Here is a 22495-nt window from a genome sequence, read left to right as displayed (position 1 = left end):
CCATTACTAAAGACCCAAGCAGAGAATGCCTGCTGAAACTGGACACTGTCCAGGGATTAAAGTGATACTGAGTCAGTGTCAATCAGTGAGTCGGGTCTGGAAGGTAAAACTCTGTGCCCTGGATACTGTAACCTTCAGGGATTGACATTACACCAACTTTAAATTGTTTGTGTGGTGGAGTCAGGGAGCCATTGGCGGACCCCTTGAAACGATCTCGAGGGACCCAAAGGGGGCTGAGACCCCGCTTTAGGGAAGGAAATCTGTTGTCCTTATCCGATCTGGTCTATATGCGACTCCAGACACACAGCAACGTGGTTGGTTGTAAACTGCCCTCTGAAATGGCCTAGTAGGCCATTCAGTTGTCAAGAAGGCAGCTCAACACCACCACCATCTCAAAGACAATTAGGGATGGGCAATAAATGTTGGCTTTGCCAGTGATGTCCACATCCCATAAATAAATAAAAGAAAAAGGACAAAGCAGCCCGCTTGATTTTCAGCCTATCTACCACCTTAAACATTCACTCCTTCCACCATTGATGCACCATGGTTGCAGTGTCTACTATATGAACTGTAGCAATTCTTAGATAGCACCTCCCAAACCTGCAACCTCTACCACCGAGAAGGACAAGAGCAGCAAATGCATGGGAACACCACCACTTCCAAGTTCCCCTTCAAGTCACACACCAGCCTGACTTGGAAATACATCGCCGTTCCTTCATTGTTGCTGGGTCAAAACGCTGGAATTGCCTACCTAACAGCACTTTGGGAATACATTCACCACACGGACCGCAGCGGTTCAAGAAGGGCTCCTCAATGGTCCATTCGGTCAAATGCTACCTTGATGTTTTAGCTCACCTCTGGAATTCAGATATTGTGTCCATGTTTGGTTCATGGCTGTAATGTGGTCTGAGGCTGAGTGGTCCTGGCAGAACACAAACTGAACATTAGTGAACAAGTTAATGGTGATCAAGCACCATTTGATAGCACTGTCGATGACTCCTTGCAAATAGGTGTATGCTGGTAATTGACTGGGTTGGATTTGGTCTATTTTTTGTGGACAGGGCACACCAAGATAATTTCCTACATTTCAGCAGATATCAGTAATATAACTATACTGGAACAGCTTGGCTAGAGGTAATAACACTGAATGCATATTACTATGGTAAATTCTGTGTTAATGGTGAATCATGCATTAAGGGTGTGTCTATGTTAATGATAAATTTTCTAATAATGGTACATTCTGCATTAGCAGCTCTTTAAACCCATCATAGTAATTAAAGCCCTTTCAATGGTCATCAATCTAGCAGCTTTCCTCTGACGTTTTCCAGGGCTTCTATATCAGCCGCAATGTGAGAAAAACCAAAACCAAATCCAAAACAATAGTATTGCAGAAGAGGCCTAATAAAGGTCCTGAACAAGCACACTATAGTGCTTTATGTTTTACATTGCATTGTCCCAGCAACACATCCCAATATTCTGTTTTCTTTGGCCTCATGGCATGGATCATGAACCTCTGGAGACTGGAACTTGCTGCCCATGAGTGTAGTGAAAACGGAGACAATCAATGATTTCAAAATGAATTTGGATGGACACTTGAAGGAAATAAACTTGCAGGACTATGGGGATCGAGCGGAATCGAGCAGGGGAGTGGGACTGACTGGATTGCTCTGTGGAGAGCCGGCATGGACTTGATGGGCCGAATGGCCTCCTTCTGTGCTGTAAGTGGTTCCATGACTCTATGACTCATGAACTATAAAACCTGGGGCTGTTTCCCATTCAAAGGACTTTAGTTTGTACCCACCATGCTATTCACATGCTGCAACAACAACTTGCAGAGAGTTCCCCAAAACTTTCATCCAGCTCATTGAAATAGACAGTGAAGAGTAGCAGTCTTAACATTGATCCCCGTGGGACTCCGCTAGTAACTGATCTCCGTGCAAAAGCTCGGTCATTAATAACAATCCTTTTCCTATGAGAAAGCAATCAATTCTTTACCCATCTAGGATCTACCTATCAAACCTTTAGGATGCTATTTCATAATATAGCCTTATAACATAGGAGTGAAATCAGGAAGCACCTTTTCAATCAAAGTGTGCTGGATTTCTCTTCATCAAAAGGCTGTGGATGCTGGGAGGGTCAATTGAAATATTCAAGTCTGACATGATAGGTTTTTGTTAGGGAAAGGAATTAAGGGATATGGGACAAAGGCAGGTACATGGAATTGAGGTAGATATCAGCGATGATCTGATAGAATGACGGAAAAGGCTGGAGGGGCTAAATTACCTCCTCCTGTTCCTATGTTTCTTCAATCTTCTATCTAACCCAGGATTTCAGACTAATTGGTTTTCTATGGTGGGCCTGATCTGATATCCTGGCACTTGGCATGGGCTACATTCAGCAAAAGTTATTAAAATAGAAAAGTTGAAGATAAACTTCACTGATATTTACTTACATTTAGATTCTATTTAATGTTACTGCTGCTCCCCCATATATGACACCTCTTAGATTGAACAACTGCATCAACATTTGGAGTAAATGACTGGGCTGAGGCCTGTCTTGTCACAACAGAACTTCGTGCCCCAACCACTAACCCTGGGAGTGAATGCCACAGCCTCACAATGCTCTGTGTGAAGAAATTTCTTGATCACTGATCTAAATCTCTTACATTTAATCTTCTGTCTATCGCTCCTCGTCTTGACCCCTCAACCACAGGAAATAGTCTGTTTCTATCTACCCATTCCATCCTTCATAATCTTAACCATTTCTATCATACTGCCCTGGAATACATGATCAACATGAGAAGGTTGAGTCCTAACATAAAGGGTATAAAGTCTGAATGAGCCTAACATAAGAAATAGGAGCAGAAGTAGGCCATTCAGCCCCTCAAGGCAGCTCCACATTCAAACATGGCTGATCTGATTGTGGCCTTTATTTTATTTATTTATTGATACAGCACTAAAACAGGCCCTTCGGCCCACTGAGTCTGTGCCGACCATCAACCACCCATTATACTAATCCTACATTCCTACATTCCCCTACCACCTACCTATAATAGGGGCAATTTATAATGGCCAATTTACCTATCAACCTGCAAGTCTTTGGCTGTGGGAGGAAACCGGAGCACCCAACAAAAACCCACGCAGACACAGGGAGAACTTGCAAACTCCATACAGGCAGTACCTAGAATCGAACCCAGGTCGCTGGAGTTGTGAGGCTGCGGTGCTAACCACTATGCCACTGGGCCTTAATTCCACACTCCAGCCATAACCCTTGACTCCCTTGTAGGTCAAAAATCCTCCAACTCAGCCTTGAATATATGCAATGAAAAAGCCTCCACTGCTTTCTGGGAAAGAGAATTCCAAAGATTAACGACCCTCTGAGAGGAGAAATTGCTCCTCATCTCCGTCTTAAATGGGAGACCCCTTATTCTGAAACTGCTCCCTGGTTCTAAATTGTGCCTGGGAGGACAATTGGTGAGATCAGCCTCAAGACGTTCTGGGGCTGATGTGTCTATCTAGTCAGATGCTGTGCCTACAAATAAGGGCACTGCTGTGCAATTCATTCACATATCCTGCACCATTTAGCAGCACAAAGTTAACTCCCAATTGTGCTTCCAGGAATAAACAGAAAGTGGCATGGGAGCTGCTGAGTGCTGAACCCACTTCCTAGGCACTTGTAAAAACAAAGCTTCATGGCACCAGCAGTGATAATTCCATAATTACCTGGTAACCTTTGCTTAAAAAGCACAAATAGTACCATAGAATTTGCATTTTTGTTGAAACCCAGCTAAACATAATCTTGTTTCTCATTACTTCCAGTCCCGCAGAAATATCCAATCGCCACTCAGGGTTAACAACAGAAGTTGAGATAAACCATCTCATCCCCGTGTCCCACCACACCTTTTGAAACAGTTGATGACTTATTGGCTCAAAGCTTAAAGATCCAATCAAACTGCGTAAGGCCAACCTCTGTTTCTTTTTCGCAGGTGGAAAGCAGAGTAAGAAGAAACAGAAACTAGTCATACTGCGATGCATACCTCCCATCCCCCACCACACAACACCTTGGGGTTCGTTGGGAGAAGGATGGATTTCCTGAGCGTGCAAAACGCAGCTGTTGAAATGATACAGTCATCAGATGGGACTGATATCAGTACAGATCCTCCTGTCGATTGAGGTGTCCATGGACATTTGTCCACAGACAGTGGCTATTCCTGCGAGTGCACAGCTTCCTCAGATCAGAGGGGCTGTGAAGGGGCTGGGAGCAAGGTCCGGGAAGTTTAAAAAATCTGTTCCCCTCCAATGTTCCCCTCCAACCTGAGTTCTGAAGAAGGGTCACTGACCTGAAACGTTAACTCTGCTTCTCTCTCCACAGATGCTGCCAGACCTGCCCAGTATTTCCAGCATTTCTTGTTTTTATTTCAGATTTCCAGCATCCGCAGTATTTTGCTTTTATTTTAGTGGAACATTCTGGTTCCTGTTTCAACATTAAAACATTTCAAATCAGGCTGAATGAACAGAGTAAAACAGAGGTCATAGAGTCATAGAGTCATAGAGAGATACAGCACTGAAACAGGCCCTTTGGCCCATCAAGTCTGTGCCGACCATCAACCACCCATTTATACTAATCCTACATTAATCCCATATTCCCTATCACATCCCCACCTTCCCTCAATTCTCTGAGAATGAATGAGCTGTAAAGTGGAACCACTCTTGATCATGAACATAGTTTTGCCCTTAGGGCAAACATGCTTTCTGGCTTTTTGTGCACATAGCAATGATTTGAAATCAACATTTGTTAAGTACCGGAACCAGACTTTACTGTTTCTCTGATGCAGCGTGTTTTCAGTAAGCTGGTTAATATAGTCAAATATTAATGCATTCTGATGTAGGCACAATTCCAGGTTGGAAGGAGAAGGTAACTGCCAGTAAAATCAGAAATACACACTATAAAACCTTTCCATGAAGTGAAGTGCTGCATTTTGGTTGGAAGAACTGGTTCTTTGATGAAGTCATGGGGAGGGTTGATAAAGGTCATACAATTGATGTAGTGCTAATGGAATTTCAAAAGATGTTTGTGAAAGTAGCACACAATAGAATTGTTAGCAAAGTTAAAGCCCATGGAATTAAAGGGGCAGCATAGATACAAAATTTACTAAGGGACAGAAAGCAGATAGTAGTGAATATATAACTAGAAGATGCTGGAAATACTCAGCTGTCGGGCAGCATCTGTGGAGAACACAGGGTTAACATTTCAGGTCTGTGACCTTTCATTAGAACACATGTCTGGGAGTCCAAAACTAGGGCCACATATATAGGATAGTCACTAATAAATCCAATAAAGAATTCAGGAGAAACTTCTATATCCAGAGAGTAGTTAGAATATGGAACACACTACCACAGAGAATAGCTGTGTAAGAATAAATTTAAAGTCCCTTAGTCTGTTCAATGGTTTGAAGCTGACTCCATATTCGTAACAATTATGATTTTATTTAAGAATCAGTGAGACTTAATACATTACAGCATTGGAGCAACAGTTTCTGCAGAACAGTTGAGAATTATATTACTTGTCCTTTGGGTAGTAGGTGTGACCCATTCCTCGTCCCTTCCACTCATGTGTATTTGCACCTATCCAGATCGGTGTCCCTCCTGGCCCTACTATCCTGAGAATGACCCAAACCCACTAGGATATATCCCAAAAATCAGAACTGCAGAAAAATTCATCCAATCATGTATCTTCCATACCCTTCATTCTACCCAATCAAGAGCCTGGCAAGGTCTGTGGTTAGCTCAAGCCTTGGGCCTCCCTTACCTGCCTGTTAGCCTTAGCACAAACGTTTCCGTTTCCATGGTGATGATGTAACCCAGGACCTTGGTGACAACAGACTCTAATTAGAGTCCAGTTTTAACATGCTTTAATCTAATTCTAACAGAAATTAGGACAAATTAATAAAACTATATTAACTATACGGCACAGTAGCACAGTAGAGCAGCACAGTAGCACAGTAGAGCGGCACAGTGGCATAGTGGTTAGCACCGCAACCTCATAGCTCCAGCGACCTGGGTTCGATTCTGGGTACTGCCTGTGCAGAGTTTGCAAGTTCTCCCTGTGTTTGCGTGGGTTTTTGCCGGGTGCTCCGGTTTCCTCCCACATCTAAAAAAACTTGCAGGTGATATGTAAATTGGCCGTTGAAATTGCCCCTCGTGTTGGGAGGTGATAGGGAATATGGGATTACTGTAGGGTTAGTATAAATGGGTGGTTGTTGGTCAGCACAGACTCGGTGGGCCGAAGGGCCTGTTTCAGTGCTGTATCTCTAAATAAATAAATAAAACTTAATACAAACTATAAACTGGCAAACTTAGTATTAAACAATGGTCTAGCAAAGTTTAATACTAAAAATCAGTAAAAAGAATTTAATTTATGTTTTGATGACTTACATAAGTTTCACTTTTCCACAAGCAAGAACCAGGTAAAACATAAGATTGAGACAGCTAGGAAACACGTTTGTTCTTTTTCCTAGCATTGTCTAGCAAAGCTGTACATAGGCTCATTTGTGATTCACCCAGCACCTGCAGTATGAAAGCTGTGGCATTTTACAGAATAGCTGTTCTAAAATAAACTGTGGGGTCATTTAAGTTTTGCAATATCTGATCCCAAAATACCCTCAAATGCCCATGTTCTTAAAGTTGACGTGAACAGCATAAATATGTTTCAGGGGAAGCTAGATATTGACTCGAGGGAGAAAGGAATTGAAGGATTTGCAGATAGGGTGAGATGAAATTAGGAGGCATGTGTGGAGCATAAACGCTGGCATAGACCAGTTGGGCTGAATGGCCTGTTTCTGCACTCTAGATTGTATGTAATTACTAGACCATTGACCCTGAGACATCAGCCTTGTGGCTCCTCTCTACACTACCTCCAGCATTTGAATTTCCCCCTTGTGTCTCAATGACCAGAAATGGACATAGTACTAAAAGTGTGGTCTGATCAAAGGACTGTACAGTTTGATCATGATTTCAACTGACTTATGTTCTACTGTTTTGGCTATATGTAGTTCAACATCCTATTGACTCTCTCTATTAGTTGGACCTGTTTAGTGTTGAGTCTATTAAGGCTCCTAGGTCTCATTCAGCTTCATTCTCAGCTACTTCAACACCATTTCTGGAGAAGTTGTGCTTTCTGTCTTCCCGCTTGGGTCCTAAGTTCCAGAATTCCTTTCCTAAACCTCTCTGTTTCTCTATGTCTCTCTTTACTCCTTTCAGATGCTCCTTAAAAACTATCTCTTTGACCAAGCTTTTGGTCACCTGTCCAAAGATCTCCTTATGTGACTTGATATCAAAATTTGTCTGATAATCCTCCTGCAAAATGCCTTGGAATGCTTTACTATGTTAAAGGTGCTATATAAATGCAAGCTGTTATTTTATCACCTATGAATTTGACCACCTTGTAGTGAGTTTCTATATCCAGATTGTTGATGTAAATGAGCATCCATAGCGATTCCAGCACTGAACACCAAAACCCCTCAATCATTTGCTCTAGGACATAACGATTCCACTGTTCAAAACAAGTACTTGTGCTGTCTCCCCTTCAGCCAGGTTCTTATCTGGAAAGACTGTGGCAGATAGAGTTGAACGTGGGAAAGTGTGAGGTCAACCATGGTGGACCAAAGAAAGATAGATCAGAGCATTTTCTAAATGATGTGAAACTGGGAACTGTGGAGGAGCAGATAGATGAAGGGGTACATGTGCAGAAATCACTAAAAACTAGCGGACATAACAAAACATAATAATTAAAAAGACTAATGGAATGTTAGTCTTCAAAGAACAAAGAACAAAGAACAGTACAGCACAGGAATAGGCCATTCGGCCCTCCAAGCCTGCGCCGATCTTGATGCCTGCCTAAACTAAAACCTTCTGCACTTCCTGGGACCGTATCCATCTATTCCCTTTCTATTCATGTATTTGTCAAGATGCCTCTTAAACGTCACTATCGTATCTGCTTCCACCACCTCCCCCGGCAGCAAGTTCCAGGCACTCACCACCCTCTGTGTAAAGAACTTGCCTCGCACATCCCCTCTAAACTTTGCCCCTCGCACCTTAAACCTATGTCCCCTAGTAACTGACTCTTCCACCCTGGGAAAAAGCTTCTGACTATTCACTCTGTCCATGCCTCTCACAACTTTGTAAACCTCTATCATGTCGCCCCTCCACCTCCGTCGTTTCAGTGAAAACAACCCGAGTTTATCCAACCTCTCCTCATAGCTAATGCCCTCCAGACCAGGCAACATGCTGGTAAACCTCTTCTGTACCGTCTCCAAAGCCTCCACGTCCTTCTGGTAGTGTGGCAACCAGAATTGCACGCAATATTCTAAGTGTGGCCTAACTAAAGTTCTGTACAGCTGCAGCATGACTTGCCAATTTTTATACTCTATGCCCCGACCGATGAAGGCAAGCATGCCGCATGCCTTCTTGACTACCTTATCCACCTGCGTTGCCACTTTCAGTGACCTGTGGACCTGTACGCCCAGATCTCTCTGCCTGTCAATACTCCTAAGGGTTCTGCCATTTACTGTATACTTCCCACCTGCATTAGACCTTCCAAAATGCATTACCTCACATTTGTCCAAATTTAACTCCATCTGCCATTTCTCCACCCAAGTCTCCAACCGATCTATATCCTGCTGTATCCTCTGACAATCCTCAACACTATCCGCAACTCCACCAACCTTTGTGTCGTCCGCAAACTTACTGATCAGACCAGCTACATTTTCCTCCAAATCATTTATATATATTACAAATAGCAAAGGTCCCAGCACCGATCCCTGCGGAACACCAGTAGTCACATCCCTCCATTCAGAAAAGCACCCTTCCACTGCTACCCTCTGTCTTCTATGACTGAGCCAGTTCTGTACCCATCCTGCCAGCTCACCTCTGATCCCGTGTGACTTCACCTTTTGTACCAGTCTGCCATGAGGGACCTTGTCAAAGGCTTTATTGAAGTCCATATAGACAACATCCACTGCCCTTCCTTCATCAATCATCTTTGTCACTTCCTCAAAAAACTCAATCAAATTAGTAAGACACGACCTCCCCTTCACAAAACCATGCTGTCTCTCGCTAATAAGTTTGTTTGTTTCCAAATGGGAGTAAATCCTGTCCCGAAGAATCCTCTCTAATAATTTCCCTACCACTGACGTAAGGCTCACCAGCCTATAATTTCCTGGATTATCGTTGCTACCCTTCTTAAACAAAGGAACAACATTGGCTATTCTCCAGTCCTCTGGGACCTCACCTGCAGCCAATGAGGATGCAAAGATTTCTGTCAAGGCCCCAGCAATTTCTTCCCTTGCCTCCCTCAGTATTCTGGGGTAGATCCCATCAGGCCCTGGGGACTTATCTACCTTAATGCTTTGCAAGACACCCAACACCTCCTCCTTTTTGATAATGAGATGACTGAGACTATCTACACTCCCTTCCCTAGACTCATCATCCACCAAGTCCTTCTCTTTGGTAAATACTGATGCAAAATACTCATTTAGTACCTCGCCCATTTCCTCTGGCTCCACACGTCGATTCCCTTCTATGTCCTTGAGTGGGCCAACCCTTTCCCTAGTTACCCTCTTGCTCTTTATATGCATATAAAAAGCCTTGGGATTTTCCTTAATCCTGTTTGCCCATGACTTTTCATGACCCCTCTTAGCCCTCCTGACTCCTAGCTTAAGTTCCATCCTACTGTCTTTATATTCCTCAAGGGATTCGTCTGTTCCTAGCCTTCCAGCCCTTACGAATGCTTCCTTTTTCTTTTTGACTAGGCTCACAATATCCCGCGTTATCCAAGGTTTCCGAAACTTGCCAAACTTATCCTTCTTCCTCACAGGAACATGCTGGTCCTGGATTCTAATCAACTGACGTTTGAAAGACTCCCACATGTCAGATGTTGATTTACCCTCAAACAGCCGCCCCCAATCTAAATTCTTCAGTTCCTGCCTAATATTGTTATAATTAGCCTTCCCCCAATTTAGCACCTTCACCCGAGGACTACTCTTATCCTTATCCACAAGTACCTTAAAACTTACGGAATTATGGTCACTCAAGGACTGGAATACAAAGGGATGAAAGTTGTATAGAGCTCTGGTTAGACCATATCTAAACCCTGTCACCAGGTTTCTTGGAAGCACCCAAGATCACGTCATTGGCACCAGCTGGACCTCATCATCACAAGGCGAGCCTCTTTAAACAGCGTTCAAATCACACGCACCTTCCACATTGCGGACTGCGACACCGACCACTCCCTGGTGTGCAGCAAGGTTAGACTCAAACCAAAGAAGCTGCATCACTCCAAGCAGAAGGGCCGCCCGCGCATCAACTCTAGCAGAATTTCTTATCCACAGCTGTTACTTAAGTTTCTAAATTCACTTGAAAAAGCCCTTCAAAACACTCCGACAGGGGATGCAGAGACCAAGTGGGCCCACGTCAGAGACACCATCTATGACTCAGCTATGACCACCTTTGGCAAACTTGTGAAGCAGAATGCAGACTGGTTTCAATCTCACCTTGAAGAGCTGGAACCTGTCATAGCCGCTAAGCGCATTGCACTGCTGAACTACAAGAAAGCCCCCAACGAGTTAACATCCACAGCACTTAAAGCAAGCAGAAGCGCTGCACAAAGAACAGCCAGGCGCTGCACAAATGACAGCTGGCCTCTGACACCACAAACATCAGAGGAATGTATGATGGCATTAAAAGAGCTTTTCGGCCAACCATCAAGAAGATCGTCCCCCTCAAATCTCAATCAGGGGACACAATCACTGACCAACGCAAGCAAATGGACCACTCGGGGGAGCATTACCTAGAACTGCACTCCAGGGAAAATGTTGTCACTGAGACCGCCCTCAATGCAGCCCAGTCTCTGCCAGTCATGGATGAGCTGGACATACAGCCAACAAAATCGGATCTCAGTGATGTCATTGATTCTCGAGCCCATGGAAAAGCCCCTGGGAAGGATGGCATTACCCCTGAAGTAATCAAGAGTGCCAAACCTGCTATACTCTCAGCACTCCATGAACTGCTTTGCCTGTGCTGGGATGAGGGAGCAGTACCACAGGACATGCGCGATCCCAATATCATCACCCTCTATAAGAACAAGGGTGACTGCGGTGACTGCAACAACTACCATGGAATCTCCCTGCTCAGCATAGTGGGGAAAGTCTTCGCTCGAGTCACTTTAAACAGGCTCCAGAAGCTGGCTGAGCGTGTCTACCCTGAGGCACAGTATGGCTTTCGAGCAAAGAGATCCACCATTGACATGCCGTTCTCCCTTCGCCAGCTACAGGAGAAATGCCATGAACAACAGATGCCCCTCTACGTTGCTTTCGTTGATCTCACCAAAGCCTATGACCTCGTCAGCAGACATGGTCTCTTCAGATTACTAGAAAAGATTGGATGTCCACCAAAGCTACTAAGTATCATCACCTCATTCCATGACAATATGAAAGGCACAATTCAGCATAGTGGTGCCTCATCAGACCCCTTTCCTATCCTGAGTGGCGTGAAACAGGGCTGTGTTCTCACGCCTACACTGTTTGGGATCTTCTTCTCCCTGCTGCTCTCACATGTGTTCAAGTCTTCAGAAGAAGGAATTTTCCTCCACACAAGATCAGGTGGCAGGTTTTTCAACCTTGCCCATCTAACAGCGAAGACCAAAGTACGGAAAGTCCTCATCAGGGAACTCCTCTTTGCTGACGATGCTGCATTAACATCTCACACTGAAGAGTGTCTGCAGAGACTCATCGACAGGATTGCGGCTGCCTGCAACAAATTTGGCCTAACCATCAGCCTCAAGAAAACGAACATCATGGGACAGGACGTCAGAAATGCCCCATCCATCAATATTGGCGACCACACTCTGGAAGTGGTTCAAGAGTTCACCTACCTGGGCTCAACTATCACCAGTAACCTGTCTCTCGATGCAGAAATCAAGAAGTGCATGGGAAAGGCTTCCATTGCTATGTCCAGACTGGCCAAGAGAGTGTGGGAAAATGGCGCACTGACACGGAACACAAAAGTCCGAGTGTATCAAGCCTGTGTCCTCAGTACCTTTCTCGATGGCAGCAAGGCCTGGACAACGTATGTCAGCCAAGTGTGACATCTCAATTCATTCCATCTTCGCTGCCTCCGGAGAATCCTTGGCATCAGGTGGCAGGACCGTATCTCCAACACAGAAGTCCTTGAGGCGGCCAACATCCCCAGCATATACACCCTACTGAGCCAGCGGCGCTTGAGATGGCTTGGCCATGTGAGCCGCATGGAAGATGGCAGGATCCCCAAGGACACATTGTACAGCGGGCTCGTCACTGGTATCAGACCCACCGGCCGTCCATGTCTCCGCTTTAAAGATGTCTGCAAATGCGACATGAAGTCCTGTGACACTGATCACAAGTCGTGGGAGTCAGTTGCCAGTGATCGTCAGAGCTGGCGGGCAGCCATAAAGGCGGGGCTGAAGAGTGGCGAGTCAAAGAGACTTAGCAGTTGGCAGGAAAAAAGACAGAAGCGCAAGGGGAGAGCCAACTGTGTAACAGCCCCGACAACCAATTTTATCTGCAGCACCTGTGGAAGAGCCTGTCACTCTAGAATTGGCCTTTTTGCCACTCCAGGCGCTGCTCCACAAAACACTGACCACCTCCAGGCGCTTACCCATTGTCTCTCGAGACAAGGAGGCCAAAGAAGATGAAGAAGAAGAAGAAGACCATATCTGGTATATTATTTTCAATTGTGTACAACACAGCTTAGAAACATACAAACATAAATTGACAGGCAGGAAAAGAACTGTCAAGGGCTTTCTGAAAGTTCACGTAAAGAGTGGCTACCGGGTTTCCTTGATCCACTATCCTAATGACTTCCTGAAAATCTCAAATTTGTTAGGGACAACCTTTTTTTTGGAAGGTGTCTTGTGAATTTCTAATGGCCCCTTCCCTTTCCCAGTGATCATAAAGGACATCTCTTAGGCTCCCTTCTAGCACCTTCCCAATAATGGGTGTCAAGATGATAGGCTTGTATTTCCCTGGCTCTGATTTGTCCCTATTTAAAGGAACTACATGAGCTCACTTCCAGTCTAAGGGAACGGTCCATGAACTATTGAACTGTTGAAGATACAGGCAAGGGGTTCACAAAGCACCTGTCCCATTCATTAATCACCATTGGATGGAGATTATCCAGACCTGGAGGCCTACCAATTTTGAGCTTTCCTAATCTATCCAAGATGACATTACTATCTATTTTAATATTAATAATGCAACACAATACAGAGCATCCCTGATCTGGAACATAAGCATCGTTTACAGGAGTATAAACTGATGCAAAATAGTCATTTAGCAGCTCTGCTATAACCTGACCCTCTGTCATACCGTAACCTTTCATGGCCCCATTCAGTTCTTTATGGTCTTCTGACAATAGCTGAAAAAGCCTTTGCTATTACTGCTACAATTACATACTATCTTCTTTTCCAGAGATCTCTTGGCGAACGTTATGCCTGTCTTTTCTCCCTCAATTACATGTAATACTTTTCCCTGTCATCTTGTGAGTTAGAATTGTAGAATGCCTTCTGTTTCAATTGGATTTGCCTCTGTACATTCCTTGTCAATCGCAATGGTTTTGCTTTACTGTGTGCTGTTCTTTCAATCATTGGGGCATACATGGCTTCATTCTATTTGGTAATGGTTGTAAATAGATCCATTTTGTCTTCTGTAGTTGATTACCTATCTAGTAGGGATCAATGTACCCTCTAATTTTTTAGGCGTGAGTGGGCGATTTGTTTAAGTGCACCGCCCCTTTAAATTTTTTTGCACAGCCATGCACACACGATAATTTAAAGTGGTTGATCTGTGAGCGACCTGCGCAAAAATGTTCAGGTTGCTGCACTGCCACGCAGCCATGCGGCTTAGTGGGTGCATTGGTAGGGATCTGATGAATTTTGCCAGATCTTCAACCAGGAAGGATATTTTATCCTTGTGAGGGGTGGAGCTCAGATTCACCAGAATGATACCAGGGTTAAAAGTGCTAAATTATGAGAATAGGTTGTATAGACGAGGCTTGTATTCCCTCAAGTCCAGAAGATTAAGGGGTGACATAATTGAGGTGTAGAAGATGATTAAAGGATTTGATAGGGGAGATAGAGGGAAAATATTTCCTTTGATGGGGGAATCCAGAAAAAGGGCATAAAATTAAAATTAGAGCTAAGTTGTTCTGGGGTGATATCAGGAAGCACTTCTTCACACAAAGGATTGTGGAAATCTGGAACTCTCTCGTCCGAAAAGCTCACAAGGCTGGGGTCAAGGTAGGTAGATAGAGTTAAAATACAGGTCAAACATGATCTAATTGAATGATGGAACAGGCTGGAGGGGCTGAATGGCCTTCTCCTGTTCCTTTGCCTCTGTATATTCCATGGATTACCCTGAACCTCACAGTTGTGAGTTTAATTAACAGCCTTTCAGTGGAACTTTGTCAAATATTTTTTGGAAGTTCTGGTGTATCACCTCATCAGGTTCCCCACAGTCCAATTGGGATGTCACTCCCACAAAGATAATGAGAAGGTTAGTTAGGAATGGTCTCCACCTTCTTAATGCATGTCGGCTGCTGTTTACTAGGTTATTATTGTACAGGTACTCTTCTGCTGCTGAAACCCTCATCCATACTTTTGTTACCTCCAGACTTGATTATTCCAACCCACTCCTGGTCAGCCTCCCACACTCTGCCTTTCATAAACTCGAGGTCATCCAAAATGCTGCTGCCCGTGTCCTAACTCGCACGGAATCCCTTTCACCTATCACCCCTGTGCTTCCTCCTGGTTAAGTAACGCCTCGATTTTAAAATTCTCACCCTTGTTTTCCCCTCCCTATCTCTTGAATCTCCTCCATCCCCACAACCCCTCCCCCCTCCCCGAGATATCTGCGCGCCTCTAAATCTGGCCTCTTGAGCACCCCCAATTTTAATTGCACCATCAATGAAGGCCATGCCTTCATCCCTACCTCTGGAATTCCCTCCCTAAACCTCTCCACCTCACTTGCTTCCTTTAAGGCACTTCCTAAAACCTACCTCTTTGACCAAACTTTTGGTCACCTACCCCAATATCTCTTTATGTGGCTCGGTGTCATATTTTGATTGATCATGCCTCTGTGAAGTGCCTTAGCCATTTATTATATTAAAGGTGCCATATAAATGCAAGTTGTTGTAATATTGCTGCTAATTTATTCCATTATATGGCAATAATTGGAGTGAAATTAATGGGTCTGTAGTCATGCTGTGCCTTTTTGAATATGACAGCAGTGTTGGGGACGAGGCAATAATTACTCTCCATGTGTTGGTTAATTCAGTCAATATACTGTGTCCAGCATATAAATGTTTCTGCCTTTCACGTTAAAACTTGGCTGCTATCTGTCAGAGAATGCAGCATGAAGGGAAGGCTATTTGTCCGGATCTCCTTCTATATAATTTATTTTTGTTGTTGAGTTTATTTGGAAAGAATTTGACAAATACATTTGAAAGAAATACCTAGCATGAACCAACAGCTTCCCCACAAGCGGAGTCTCTGTGCCCCAGCTCGGTGTGTGTGTGTTTGAGAAAGAGCTGTTGTGTTTCAGTCTAAGCTTTGGAATATTCCCAGATCCCAGACATTCATGTGGAGTTATTCCAGAGCAGAGTGCAGGATTTGTTGATTATATTAAAAGTGCATCAGGAGCCCCGACCTTTCCATCAAGGTCAGCAGAGATTGCTGAGACCGAACCGAGCCGAGCCGCGGAATCCGCACCGGGACTCGCTGTAAGTGGGGACCGGGAGAAGGGGAGAGACCCGGGGACCGGGTTTGCTGGTTTCCGCCCTCCCGCAGCCTCAGTCCAGAGACGAACTGGTGCCAGAGAGTCGGCTTTCATACCCGGTGCTGGGGCTTTAACTGCGCTCCGTATGAACCCGGCGCCTGTTTACTGCCGGAGCTCTGCTCCCGATGCTGAGTGTTTGCGGGTTAAGGGTCCAGGAGGCGGATTGTCCGCAGTCCGAGGCCTTCCTACAGCCGCAGCTGGAGACTCCGGGACGGGGGAGTCCCCATGTAAACTGACATTGTCAACAATTCTCTCTCCTCAGGTACTGCCCCCACCACCGCCTTTAAATCCACCCTCATCATTCCTCTGCTCATAATACTGAGCCCTCCGTCCTCGCAAACCATCACTCCATTTCCAACCACCCTTTCCTCTCCAAAATCCTCAAATGTGTTGTCACCTCCCGTGCCCATCCTTCTCGGCACTCCATATTTGAATCCCTCCAATAAGGCTCCTTTCCCTCTATAGTATCAAAATAGTTCTTATCAAAGTCACAAATGAGAATCCATGTGACTGTGACAAAGGTAAACGATCCCTCCTTGTTATTCTGGACCTGTCTGCAGCCTTTGACAAGGTTGACTGCACCATCCAAGGCCTCTCCATTGTCATCCAGCTGAGTGGGACTGTTCTCACCTGGTTCCACTCTTATCAATTTAATCATAAACAGAGTATCACTTGCAATGGTTCCTCTTCCTGCCCCCTCACTGTTACCTCTGGTGTCCCCCAAAGATCTATCCTTGGTCTACTCCTGTTTCTCATCTACATGCTGCCCCTCAGCGACATCAGCCAAAAGCACAATGTCAGTTTCCACATGTATGCTTACGCTACCCAGCTTTACCTCACCACCACCTCTCTCAACTCCTACATTATTAGGCTGCTTGTCTGATATCCAATACTGGATGAACAGAAATTTCCGCCAATTAAATATTGGGAAGACTGAAGCCATTGTTTTCGATCCTTGCTTCAAACTCCGTTCCCTAGCTACTGACTCAATCCCTCTCCCTGGTAACAGTCTGAGACTAAACTAGTTTGTTCACAGCCTATGTGTTATATTTGACCCCAAGATGAGTTTCTGACCACATATTTTGCACCATCAGTAAGATCACCTATTTCCACCTCCGTGGAACAGTGGCGCAGTGGTTAGCACCGCAGCCTCACAGCTCCAGGGACCCAGGTTCGATTCCGGGTACTGCCTGTGTGGAGTTTGCAAGTTCTCCCTGTGTCTGCGTGGGTTTTCTCCGGGTGCTCCGGTTTCCTCCCACAAGCCAAAAGACTTGCAGGTTGATAGGTAAATTGGCCATTATAAATTGTCACTAGTATAGGTAGGTGGTAGGGAAATATAGGGACAGGTGGGGATGTTTGGTAGGAATATGGGATTAGTGTAGGATTAGTATAAATGGGTGGTTGATGTTCGGCACAGACTCGGTGGGCCGAAGGGCCTGTTTCAGTGCTGTATCTCTAATCTAAATATCGCCCAACTTCACCCCTGTCTCAGCTCACCTGCTGCTGAAGCCCTCATGTATGCATTCCTGGTTGGTCTCCCACATTCTACCCTCCGTAAACTTGAGGTCATCCGAAACTCTGTTGTCTGTGGCTTAACTTACACTAAGTCCCGTTCCCCTATCACCCCTCGCTGACCTACATTGGCTCCTAGTCAAGAAACATCTCGATTTTAATATTCTCATTCTTGTTTTCAAATCCCTCCATGGCCTCACCCCTCCCAATCCCTGTAATCTCCTCCAGCCCCACAATTCTCCGAGATCTCCCCACTCATCTAATTTTTTTGAGCATTCCCAATTTTAATTAATCCACCATTGGTTGCTGTGCCTTCAGTTGCCTGGGCCCTAAGCTCTGGAACTCTCTCTCTCTCTACACCTCTCTGCCTCTTTACCTTGCTGTCCTCCTTTAAGACACTCCCTAAAACCTACCTCTTTGACCAAGCGTTTGGTCATCTGACCTAATATCTCCCTATGTGTGTCGGTGTCATATTTTGTTTTATAATGCCTCTGTAAGGTGCCTTGAGATGTTTTATTCAAGGCGTGATATAAATATAAGCTGTTGTTATGTGGCTTGTCAAACCTTGCTAATCGCTCCTGTGAAGCATCTTGGGGCATGTTACTATGTTAAGGATGCTACATAGGTGGAAATTGTTGTTGCTTTTCGGGGGGAAAGGAAATGCTTGTCAAAAAAATGAAGCAAACTTTTTGGAAACAACTTTAGCAATGGAGATGTAGGAGTTTCCTTTAAAATCAGCAGAAAACTGATCATTGGTTGAAGCGCAGAGGTTGTAGCTGATTGTTTATTTCGCTTACAACTAACGACATCTTAGTGGTTGAAATTGATGACACAGAATTCTTTGAAGAAGTAACAAAGAATAGATATTAGTAAAGTCAGAGTGCATGTATTTAGATTTTCAAAAGAATATCGATAAGGTACTGCATAGTAAACACATGACTAAGATCAGAACATGTGGAGTTGGTACAAGTAGCAGAATGGATAGCAAGCTGGCTACAGAACTGAAAACAGAGAGTAGGGGTTTTGGGATAGTTACTCAGATTGGCAGTGGTTCAAGAGTTCACCTACCTAGGCTCAACTATCACCAGTAACCTGTCTCTAGATGCAGAAATCAACAAGCGCATGGGTAAGGCTTCCACTGCTATGTTCAGACTGGCCAAGAGAGTGTGGGAAAATGGCGCACTGACACGGAACACAAAAGTCCGAGTGTATCAGGCCTGTGTCCTCAGTACCTTGCTCTACGGCAGCGAGGCCTGGACAACGTATGCCAGCCAGGAGCGACGTCTCAATTCATTCCATCTTCGCTGCCTTCGGAGAATACTTGGCATCAGGTGGCAGGACTATATCTCCAACACAGAAGTCCTTGAAGCGGCCAACATCCCCAGCTTATACACACTACTGAGTCAGCGGCGCTTGAGATGGCTTGGCCATGTGAGCCGCATGGAAGATGGCAGGATCCCCAAAGACACATTGTACAGCGAGCTCGCCACTGGTATCAGACCCACCGGCCGTCCATGTCTCCGTTATAAAGACGTCTGCAAACGCGACATGAAATCGTGTGACATTGATCACAAGTCGTGGGAGTCAGTTGCCAGCATTCGCCAGAGCTGGCGGGCAGCCATAAAGACAGGGCTAAATTGTGGCGAGTCGAAGAGACTTAGTAGTTGGCAGGAAAAAAGACAGAGGCGCAAGGGGAGAGCCAACTGTGCAACAGCCCCAACAAACAAATTTCTCTGCAGCACCTGTGGAAGAGCCTGTCACTCCAGAATTGGCCTTTATAGCCACTCCAGGCGCTGCTTCACAAACCACTGACCACCTCCAGGCGCGTATCCATTGTCTCTCGAGATAAGGAGGCCCAAAAGAAAACTCAGATTGGCAAATGGTACAAAGTGATGTTCCACAGCGATTGGTACTGGGATCACTGTTGTTCACTATTGACAGAAACGATTTCAACTCGGGAATCGAAAGCTCAGATTTCAAAATTTGTGGTTGCCGCCACATTCGGGGGTAGTAATTACTGAGGAGGACTGCAACAAAATACAGGATGACATTAATTAACTTGCAAATGGCAAATTAATTTCAATATAGAAGCAGAAATAAGGAAGCCGCATACTCCTTGGAAGTTAGAGTTTAAATGGGATACAGGTGCAAAGACACCTGGGGTTAAAGTTCACAAATCACTAAAAATAGCAACACAGGCTAACAAAGTCATAAAAAAGCAAACAAAGCACTGGGGTTCATTTTGAAAGTGATAGCATTGAAAAGCAGAAAAAATATGTTAAACTTGTACAGAACCTTGTTTACGCCACATTGGAGTGCCATGAACAGTTCTGGTCTCCCTATTACAAAAATGACATAGAGGCACTGGAGAAGGTACAAAAAAGATTTACAAGGATGATACCAGAACTCAGAAGGTACAACTATCAGGAAAGCCTAAAACAGGCTAGGACTGTTTTCTTTGGAAAAGCGAAGGCTAAGGGGTGACCTAATGGAGGCATTTAAAATCTTGAAGCTTTTGATGGTTAGACATATAGAAAATGTTACGACTGTGGGGAATCCAAAACTAGGGAAAATAAATATTATTCATTAATAAATCCAATAAGGAATTCAGTAAAAAAACTTCTTTACCCAGAGAGTGGTCAGAATGTGAAACTCAACTACAAAGAGTGGTTGAGTCAGATAGCATACATGCTTTTAAAAAAATTTGTTGATGGGATGCAGGTGGCACTGACAATGTCAGCATTTGTTGCCCATCCCTAATTGCCCTTGAGAAGGTGGTGGTGATTTGCCTTCTTGAACCTCTGCTGTCGATGTACTGTAGGTACACCCATAGTGCTGTTAGGAAGGGAGTTCCAGGATTTTAACTCAGCGATGATGAAGGAACTGCAATGTATTTTCAAGTCAGGAATGTGTGTGACTTGGAGGGGAACTTGCAGGTGGTAATGTTGCCATGCATCTGCTGCCCATGTTCTTCTAGGTGGAAGAGGTCACAGGTTTGGAAAGTATTGTTGAAGAAGTCTTGGCGAGTTGCTGCAGTACATCTTGTAGATGGTACATACTGCTGCCACTGTGCACCAGTGGTGGAAGGAGTCAAAGTTTAAGGTGGTAAATGGGGTGTCAATCAAATGAGCTGCTTGTCCTGGATGGTGTCAAACTTCTTGAGTGTTGTTGCAGCTGCACCCATCCAGTCAAATGGGGAGTTTTCCGTCACACTCCTGACTTGTGCCTTGTAGAAGTTGGACAGGTTTTGGGGAGTAAGGAGGTGAGTTACTGGCCACAGAATTCCCAGCCTCTCCTGCTCTTGTAGTCACAGTATTTATATTGCTGATCCAGTTAAGTTTCAATGGCAATGGTAACCCCCAAGGATGTTGATAGTGGGGGATTCAGCAATGGTAATGCCATTGAACATCAAGGGGAGATGGTTAGATTCTCTCTTGTTGGAGATGGTCATTGCCTGGCACTTGTGTGGTGAGAATGTTGCTTGCCACTTATTAGCCCAAGCCTCATTATCTGAGGAGTTGCAAATGGTACTGAACATTACACAATCATCAGTGAACATCCTCACTTCTGGCTTTTTAATGGAAGGAAGGTTATTGATGAAGCAGCTTAGGATGGTTGGGCCTAGGCCACTTACCTGAGAAACTCCTGCAATGATGTCCTGGGCTGATTTGACGGGACTCCAACAATCATAACTACCTTCCTTTGTGCGAGGTATGACTCCAACCAGTGGAGAGTTTTCCCACCCGATTTCCACTGACTTTAGTTTTACTAGGGCTCCTTGATGCCACACTTGGTCAAATGCTGCCTTGATGCCAAGGGCAGTCACTCTCATCTCACCACTGGAATTCAGCTTTTTTGTCCATGTTTAGACCAAGGCTGTAATGAGGTTTAGAGCAGAGTTGTGCCAGCAGAACCAAAACTGAACATCGGGGGGCAGGTTATTGGTAAGTAGGTGCCACTTGATAGCATTGTCAATGACACCTTTCATTACTTTGCTGATGATTGAGAGTAGGTTGATGGGGCAATAATTGACCAGATTGGTTTTGTCCTGCCTTTTGTGCAGGATAGATCATCCACTCTGCACTTCTGGCTGAAGATGGTTGTAAATGCATTCACGTGCTGGGTTCCTCCGTCATTGAGGATGCAAAGCTCATGAAGCCTCCTCCTCCCATTAAATGTTTAGTTTCCACCATCATTCACAACTGGACGTGGCAGGACTGCAGAGCTTTTTCCTGATTTGTTCATTGTGGAATCACTTAACTCCATCTATTACATGCAGCTTCTGCCGTTTAAGCATGCACATAGTCCTGTGTGGTTGCTTCACCAGGTCATCACTTCATTTTTAGGTACATCTGGTGCTGCTCCTGGCATATTATTCTACACTCCTTAGTGAATCAGGGTTGGTCCCCTGGCTTGATGGTAATGGTGGAGTGAGGGATATGCCAGGCCATGAGGTTACAGATTGTGGTTGAATACAATTCTGCTGCTGCTGATGGTCCACAGTGCCTCATGGATGTGCAGTTTTGAGCTGCTAGATCTGTTCTAAGTCTATCCCATTTAACATTGCGGTAGTGCCAAACAACATGATGGAGGATGGTCCTGAGTGTGAGAATGGGACTTTGTCTCCAGAAGGACTGTGCGGTGGTCACTCCTACCAATATTGTCATGGATAGATGTGAGGATGATATCAAGTACGTTTTCCCCTTGTGTTAGTTGTCTCACCAGCTACTGCAAGCCCAGTTTGGCAACTGTGTCCTTCAGGACATTTAAGGAGAAGTTAGATAAACACGTGAGGGAGAAAGGAATAGAAGCATATGCTGCTAGGGTTATGATGAATTGGGATAAGATGAGGCCTTTGTGCAGCATAAACAGCATCAGGGACCTTTTGGGCAGAATGGTTTTTTCTGTGCTGTAAATACTCTGTAATTCTATGGAAGAATGGAACCAACAGCAAAAGAGTGGATAGGATTGGATAACGAATGGCAGGCAATGGTATAAAGAATACATAGAAATTACAATCTGCAAACAGGCCATTTGGCCCAACTAGTCCACGTTGTCACTTACCCCCACTTGAGCAAATAGTCCTCATCACACGAACCTACCCAATACCGATATAGA

The 22495-nt window shown here is 44.7% G+C and overlaps 2 protein-coding genes across 6 annotated transcripts in view; one reads left to right on the top strand and one right to left on the bottom strand.

Moving 5' to 3' along the window:
• Window positions 1-22495, bottom strand: part of prmt8b (protein arginine methyltransferase 8b) — a 200324-nt gene that overhangs the window by 75307 nt on the left and 102522 nt on the right. The gene's annotated exons all lie outside the window — the stretch shown is intronic.
• Window positions 15719-22495, top strand: part of tspan11 (tetraspanin 11) — a 111104-nt gene continuing 104327 nt past the window's right edge. For 2 of the 3 annotated variants that reach the window (XM_068050244.1, XM_068050241.1), the window contains exon 1: window positions 15719-15809. The gene's annotated coding sequence lies outside the window, so the exon portion shown is untranslated. Of the gene's footprint in view, window positions 15810-16039; window positions 16128-22495 lie in introns of those variants that run through there. The other variant, XM_068050243.1, reaches the window with a different exon arrangement.

The sequence above is a fragment of the Heterodontus francisci genome, chromosome 18 (genome assembly GCF_036365525.1).
Source record: "Heterodontus francisci isolate sHetFra1 chromosome 18, sHetFra1.hap1, whole genome shotgun sequence".
NCBI classification, from domain to species: Eukaryota; Metazoa; Chordata; class Chondrichthyes; order Heterodontiformes; family Heterodontidae; genus Heterodontus; species Heterodontus francisci.
This window is presented reverse-complemented; position numbering and strand designations above follow the sequence as displayed.